This window comes from Galeopterus variegatus, unplaced genomic scaffold (assembly GCF_000696425.1).
Source record: "Galeopterus variegatus unplaced genomic scaffold, G_variegatus-3.0.2 Scaffold3502, whole genome shotgun sequence".
Lineage (NCBI taxonomy): Eukaryota > Metazoa > Chordata > Mammalia > Dermoptera > Cynocephalidae > Galeopterus > Galeopterus variegatus.
In genome coordinates this window covers 66,481-72,862 of record NW_007729613.1, presented here as the reverse complement: position 1 = coordinate 72,862, position 6,382 = coordinate 66,481, and the positions used below count along the sequence as shown (strand labels likewise).

General features: G+C 37.8%; 1 protein-coding gene across 1 annotated transcript in view; it reads right to left on the bottom strand.

Annotated features, from left to right (window-relative positions):
* Positions 1 to 6,382, bottom strand: part of TLR2 (toll-like receptor 2) — a 27,321-nt gene that overhangs the window by 1,645 nt on the left and 19,294 nt on the right. The gene's annotated exons all lie outside the window — the stretch shown is intronic.

Genomic DNA, 6,382 nt, shown 5'->3' with positions numbered 1-6,382 from the left:
TGCCACCAGCTTCCAAAGTCTTCAGTTTGTGAAAAGAATCAAGTTGCTCCTTAGAGAAAGTATTTATTGTATTCCTACTGATTTTCATGACTATTAACAGGGGAAAGAAGGAGGCATCTGGTAGAGTCTTCAACTTGTTTTGGGAAATATAAAGTTCTTTGAGTTGTGGCAAAATCAAAGAACACGAATTGAGATTGTTATTGCTAACATCTAAAATTTCCAGTGTCTGGGGAATGCAGTGAGTTAAACTCTGTATTTGTGTGCTGGATAAGTTCAAATATTTCAGCTTTTCTGGCCAGTGACAAGTTTCAGGCATAGAATGAAAATTATTATTACTGATATCAAGATTAGTCAGGTTTTCCAGAGTAAGCAAGGTCTCTCCAGTTTTTTCTAATGATTTCAAATGATTTTGTCTTAAAATTAAGGTTTGTAGGGAAGGCCAGGCATCCTCACAGGCTGAATTTTTCAACTGATCTTCGACCATCAAATTTTCACTGAGATCCAAGTATTCTAATGATTTTAAGTGTCTTGAAAATAAACAAGGAACCAGAAAAACGTTACTGTTTTCTACCGTGATTCTTTTAACTCTTTCTGTGAGTGAGTATATAGTACTTAGATCATAAAACAAGTAAAATCTTGGAATACGCAACGTTCGTATTGTTAATGTTTCTACTTTACCAGAGTCTTCAACTCTGTATGCCTCAGAGTTTCTGAAATCACCGATTCCATCAAGGGTACAGTTATCAAATTCTAAGTCTAATAATCCAGAAGCATAACTCAGCATTTTTATAATTTCATTAAAACTTGTATCAGTGATTTCCACATTTCTAAATGTAAACTTTTTTAACAATGGACTTGTTTCACTTATGGCTAGCTCTGGAAAACGGAAAGGCCCCAAATCAGTATCCCTCAGTTCCACATGTTCCACGGAACTTAAAAGATCTACAAAAATCTCAGGCAGTAAATAAGGCTGTATCATATAAAGGATCAGATGACTTATGTTCTGAATAGATTTTAAACTGGTTGGCTCATAACTCTGGAGATTTGAAGCATCAATCTCAAGTTTCTCAAGAAAGGTGAGTCCAGCAAAATCCTTTTTCTGAATCTTAGAGAAGTTATAAGTATTTCCTACTCTCAGGATTTGCAAATTTGTGAGATGAGAAAAAAGAGATGTTTCCCCAAGTGTTTTGTAAGGATTTCCCAGCAAGTTTAAGAATTTTAAGGAAGAAAGGGGCTTGAACCAGGAGAATAATAAATTAGATAAATGATTATACGATAAGTCCAAATGTTCGAGACTGGCCAGGGGAAAAAAAGAGTCTTCATCTATTGTGTTAATTCCATTAGACTTTAGCATCAAAACTTTGAGGTTCACACACCTCTGCAGGTCACTGTTGCTGATACAGGTGATCTCATTGTAGGACAGGTCAAGGCTTTTCATAGCTGCTGTGATCCCTGAGGGGATGGAGTTTAAAGATCTGGAGCGGCCATCGCAGACACCAGCCGAGTCACAAGACAGAGAAGCTTGATCAGGGGACCCTTCCTTGGAGATACTGATTGCGACCCCTAAGGCCCAAACTGTCCACAAAACAAGTGGCATTGTCCAGTGATTCAACCTACAAATAAAAGAGGTTCACATGGGTAATTGTGTTTGATAGCATATCATAATTCTGATTCTCAAGAAGTGTTTTATAAGGCACAACACTCACACACACACACACACACACACACACACACACACACACACAGAGGAAACAACAGAGATGTGAATGAAACATACAAATGAGGATAAAATATGAATTCCCCAACACATCCAACAACACTAACACATATATATGGCCCCTTAAAGTGACTTAAAAGCACAACCATATGGGAGCATAGAGCAGGACTCAATAAACATGGGTTGAAAGAATGAGTGAATGAATGAATGGAGGAATGCAAGCAGTTTAACAAATAGACGAGGCTTAACCATATGGATTTACAACCTCCTTTATCTGCACTTCAAACCTTCTTATGTTTGAGCATGCCTCTTCCCTCTGTCAGTGCCCCCTCAATCACCGAGATCTCACAGAACCAAATCACAGCACTCACTGGACAGCTCTTCACTGAACAAAGCTCCAGGAGTAGTGTGCTCATCAACCCTACTAGTAGGATGTTGGGAACCCCAGACAGAGCAAGGTGGTTTGCTTGGTTGAGGGACGCTTAGACCATCAGAACTTTCTCTTCCTGCAGAAAAGTGCAGAAAGCAGTGTTTAAGTCTGCAGGGCTGTTCAGGTGGATGTGGGGGAAATAAAGCTATCTGTACCACAACTGCTAGTTTGCTTTCAACCATGAATCTAACAGTTTTCTCTCTGCCTACCTTCTGGACGTATATCTTCTCGGACTCTATTCAGCTCCTCTATTCCATGCATCTGTATGCCGTTGTCTATATTTGTCCAGTATACTACCTCTACACAATTTTTTTTTACTGAAAACTAATTGATTGTACATATTTGTGGGGTACAGAGTTGAATATCAATATCTGTGGTACAAAGTGTGATGATCAAGTCAGGATAATTAGAATATTCAACATTACAAAATGCAATCATTTCTTTTTGTTGAGGATATTTGGTCTCTCTGCTAGTCATTTGATAACATGCAATAAATTATTATTAATTATAGGTGCCTAGCTCAACTGCACATCAATAGAACTTATTTTTCCTAACTAGCTGTTTTGTGTCCATTAACCCATTTCTTGGTATCCCCCCTCCCATTCCCCCTGAGAAGCTCTAGAAACCACAGTTTTGTTCTCACCTTCTCAAAGTCCAACATATTATGATCTTTCTTTCTTTCAGCTCCCACTTATGAGTGGGGACATGTGGCATTTCTCTCTCTGTCCCTGGCTTGTTTCACTTAACATAATTTTCCGCAAACTCATCCATGCTGTTGCAAATGGCAGAATTTCATTCTTTTTACAGGTGAGTAGTATTCTATTGTGTATATAAACCACATTTTCACTATCCAGTCATCTGTAGGTGGACATTTAGGTTTGTTCTATATCTTGGCTATTGTAAATAGACCTACGATAAACATGGAAGTGTAGATACCCCTTTGACATGATGATTTCCCTTCCTTTGGGTATATACCCAGTAGTGGGATTGCTGGATCATATGGCAGTTCTATCTGTAGTTGTTTGAGAAACCTCCATTCTGTTTTCCATAATGGCTGCACTAATTTACAGTCCCACCAACAGTGTATAAGGGTTCCCCTTTCTCCATATCCTTGCTAGCATTCGTTATTCTTTTTGATAATAGCCAGTCTAACTGGGGTGAGCTGATATCTCGATGTAGTTTTGATTTGCGTTTCCCTGATGATTAGTGATGTTGAGCATTTTTTCATGTACCTGTTTGCCATTTGTATGTCTTCTTTTGAGAAATGACTATTCAGCTCCTTTGTCCATTTTTAAATCAGATTATTTGCTTTTTACTATTAACTTGTTTGAGTTTCTTATATATTCTGGATATTAGTCCCTTGTCGGATGCATGGTTTGCAAATATTTTCTCCCTCTCTGTAGGTTGTCTTTTTTTTTTGGTTTGTGTCCTTCCGGACCTTTTATTTTATTTTGTTTTATTTTAATTTTTATTTTGTCGATATACAATGTAGTTGATTATTATGTTCTATCACCAAAACCTCCCTCCCTCCTCCCTCTCCCCCCTCCCACCCAAGCATGTCCTTTCCATTTGCTTGTTGTAAGAACTTCAAAAAAATTGTGATTGTTATATCTTCCTCTCCCCCCCCCAGTTTTTTGTTTTTTTGTTTTTGTTTTTGTGTGTGTGTGTATGTGTGTGTGTGTGTGTATGTATGTGTGTGAATTGATTTATTTAATTTAGCTCCCACAAATAAGTGAGAACATGTGGTATTTCTTTTTCTCTGCCTGACTCGTTTCACTTAATATTATTCTTTCAAGGTCCATCCATGTTGTTGCAAATGGCAGTATTTCATTCGTTTTTATAGCTGAGTAGTATTCCATTGTGTAGATATACCACATTTTCCGTATCCACTCATCCGATGATGGACATTTGGGCTGATTCCAGCTCTTGGCTATTGTGAAGAGTGCTGCAATGAACATTGGGAAACAAGTATACCTTCGACTTGATGATTTCCATTCCTTTGGATATATTCCCAGCAGTGAAATAGCTGGGTCATATGGTAGATCAATCTGCAACTGTTTGAGGAACCTCCAAACCATTTTCCATAGGGGTTGCACCATTATGCATTCCCACCAACAATGTAAGAGAGTTCCTTTTTCTCCGCAACCACACCAGCATTTATCTTTCAGCATCTTTTGGATTTTGGCCATCCTAACTGGGGTGAGATGGTATCTCAGTGTGGTTTTGATTTGCATTTCCCGGATGCTGAGTGATGTTGAGCATTTTTTCATATGACTGTTGGCCATTTGCATATCTTCTTTAGAGAAATGCCTACTTAGCTCTTTTGCCCATTTTTTAATTGGGTTGCTTGTTTTTTTCTTGTAAAGTTGTTTGAGTTCTTTATATATTCTGGATATTAGTCCTTTGTCAGACATGTATTTTGCAAATATTTTCTCCCACTCTGTTGGCTGTCTTTTAGCTCTGTTAATTGTTTCTTTTGCTGTGCAGAAACTTTTCAGTTTGATATAGTCCCATTTGTTTATTTTTCCTTTGGTTGCCCATGCTTTTGGGGTCATATTCATGAAGTCTGTGCCCAGCCCTATTTGCTGAAGGGTTTCTCCTATATTTTCTTTAATAAGTTTTATTGTTTCAGGGTGTATATTTAAATCCTTAATCCATTTTGAGTTGATTTTAGTAAATGGTGAGAGATGTGGGTCTAGTTTCAATCTCCTGCAAATGGATAACCAGTTATCCCAGCACCCTTTGCTGAAGAGGGAGTCCCGACCCCAGTGAATAGACTTAATGCCTTTGTCGAAGATCAAATGGCAGTAAGTGCGTGGGTTGATTTCAGGGTGCTCTATTCTATTCCATTGATCAGAGTCTCTGTTATTATACCAATACCATGCTGTTTTGGTTATTATAGCTTTGTAGTATAGTTTAAAGTCAGGTAGAGTAATACCTCCAGCTTTATTTTTTTTGCTCAGCGTTGCTTTGGCTATTCGTGGTCTTTTGTTATTCCAGATAAATGACTGTATAGTTCTTTCCATGTCAGAGAAAAATGTCATAGGAATTTTAATGGGGATTGCATTAAATTTGTAGATAACTTTGGGTAGTATAGTCATTTTCACTATATTGATTCTTCCAATCCAGGAGCATGGGATGTCTTTCCATCTTCTTGTATCCTCTCTAATTTCTCTCAGGAGTGGTTTATACTTCTCATTATAGAGATTTTTCACATCCTTAGTTAGTTCAATTCCTAAGTATTTTATTTTTTTGGTGGCTATTGTGAATGGGCAGGCTTTCTTGATTTCTCTTTCTGCTTGTTCACTATTGGTGAAAAGAAATGCTACTGATTTTTGTGTGTTGATTTTGTATCCTGCTACTGTGCTGAACTCTTTTATCACCTCTAAGAGTTTTTTAATAGATGATTTGGGCTGTTCAATATATAGGATCATGTCATCTGCAAACAGGGACAGTTTGACTTCCTCCTTTCCAATCTGAATGCCCTTTATTTCCTTCTCTTCTCTGATTGCTCTGGCTAATACTTCCAAAACTATGTTGAATAGGAGTGGTGAGAGTGGGCATCCTTGTCTGGTTCCTGTTCTTAAAGGAAAAGCTTTCAGTTTTTCCCCATTCAGGATGATATTGGCCGTGGGTTTATTGTATATGGCTTTAATTATGTTGAGATATTTTCCGTCTATACCTAATTTATAAAGGGTCTTTGTCATGAATGAGTGTTGGATTTTATCAAATGCTTTTTCGGCGTCAATAGAGATGATCATATGGTCCTTGTGTTTGATTTTATTAATATGGTGGATCACATTTATTGATTTGCATATGTTGAACCAACCTTGCTTCCCTGGGATGAATCCCACTTGATCGTGATGAATGATCTTGCATATGTGTTGTTGTATTCTGTTTGCTAATATTTTATTGAGGATTTTTGCATCTATATTCATCAAGGATATCAGCCTGTAGTTTTCTTTCTTGGTTATATCTTTACCTGGTTTTGGTATCAGGATGATGTTTGCTTCATAGAATGAGTCTGGAAGCTTTGCTTGTTTCAATCTTTTGGAATAGTTTGTAAAGAATTGGTGTCATTTCCTCTTTGAACGTTTGGTAAAATTCTGCTGTGAATCTGTCTGGTCCTGGGCTTTTCTTTGTTGGGAGCTTTCTGATAACAGCTTCAATCTCCTTTATTGTGGGGGGCCGGCCCGTGGCTCACACTCGGGAGAGTGCGGTGCTGATAACACCAA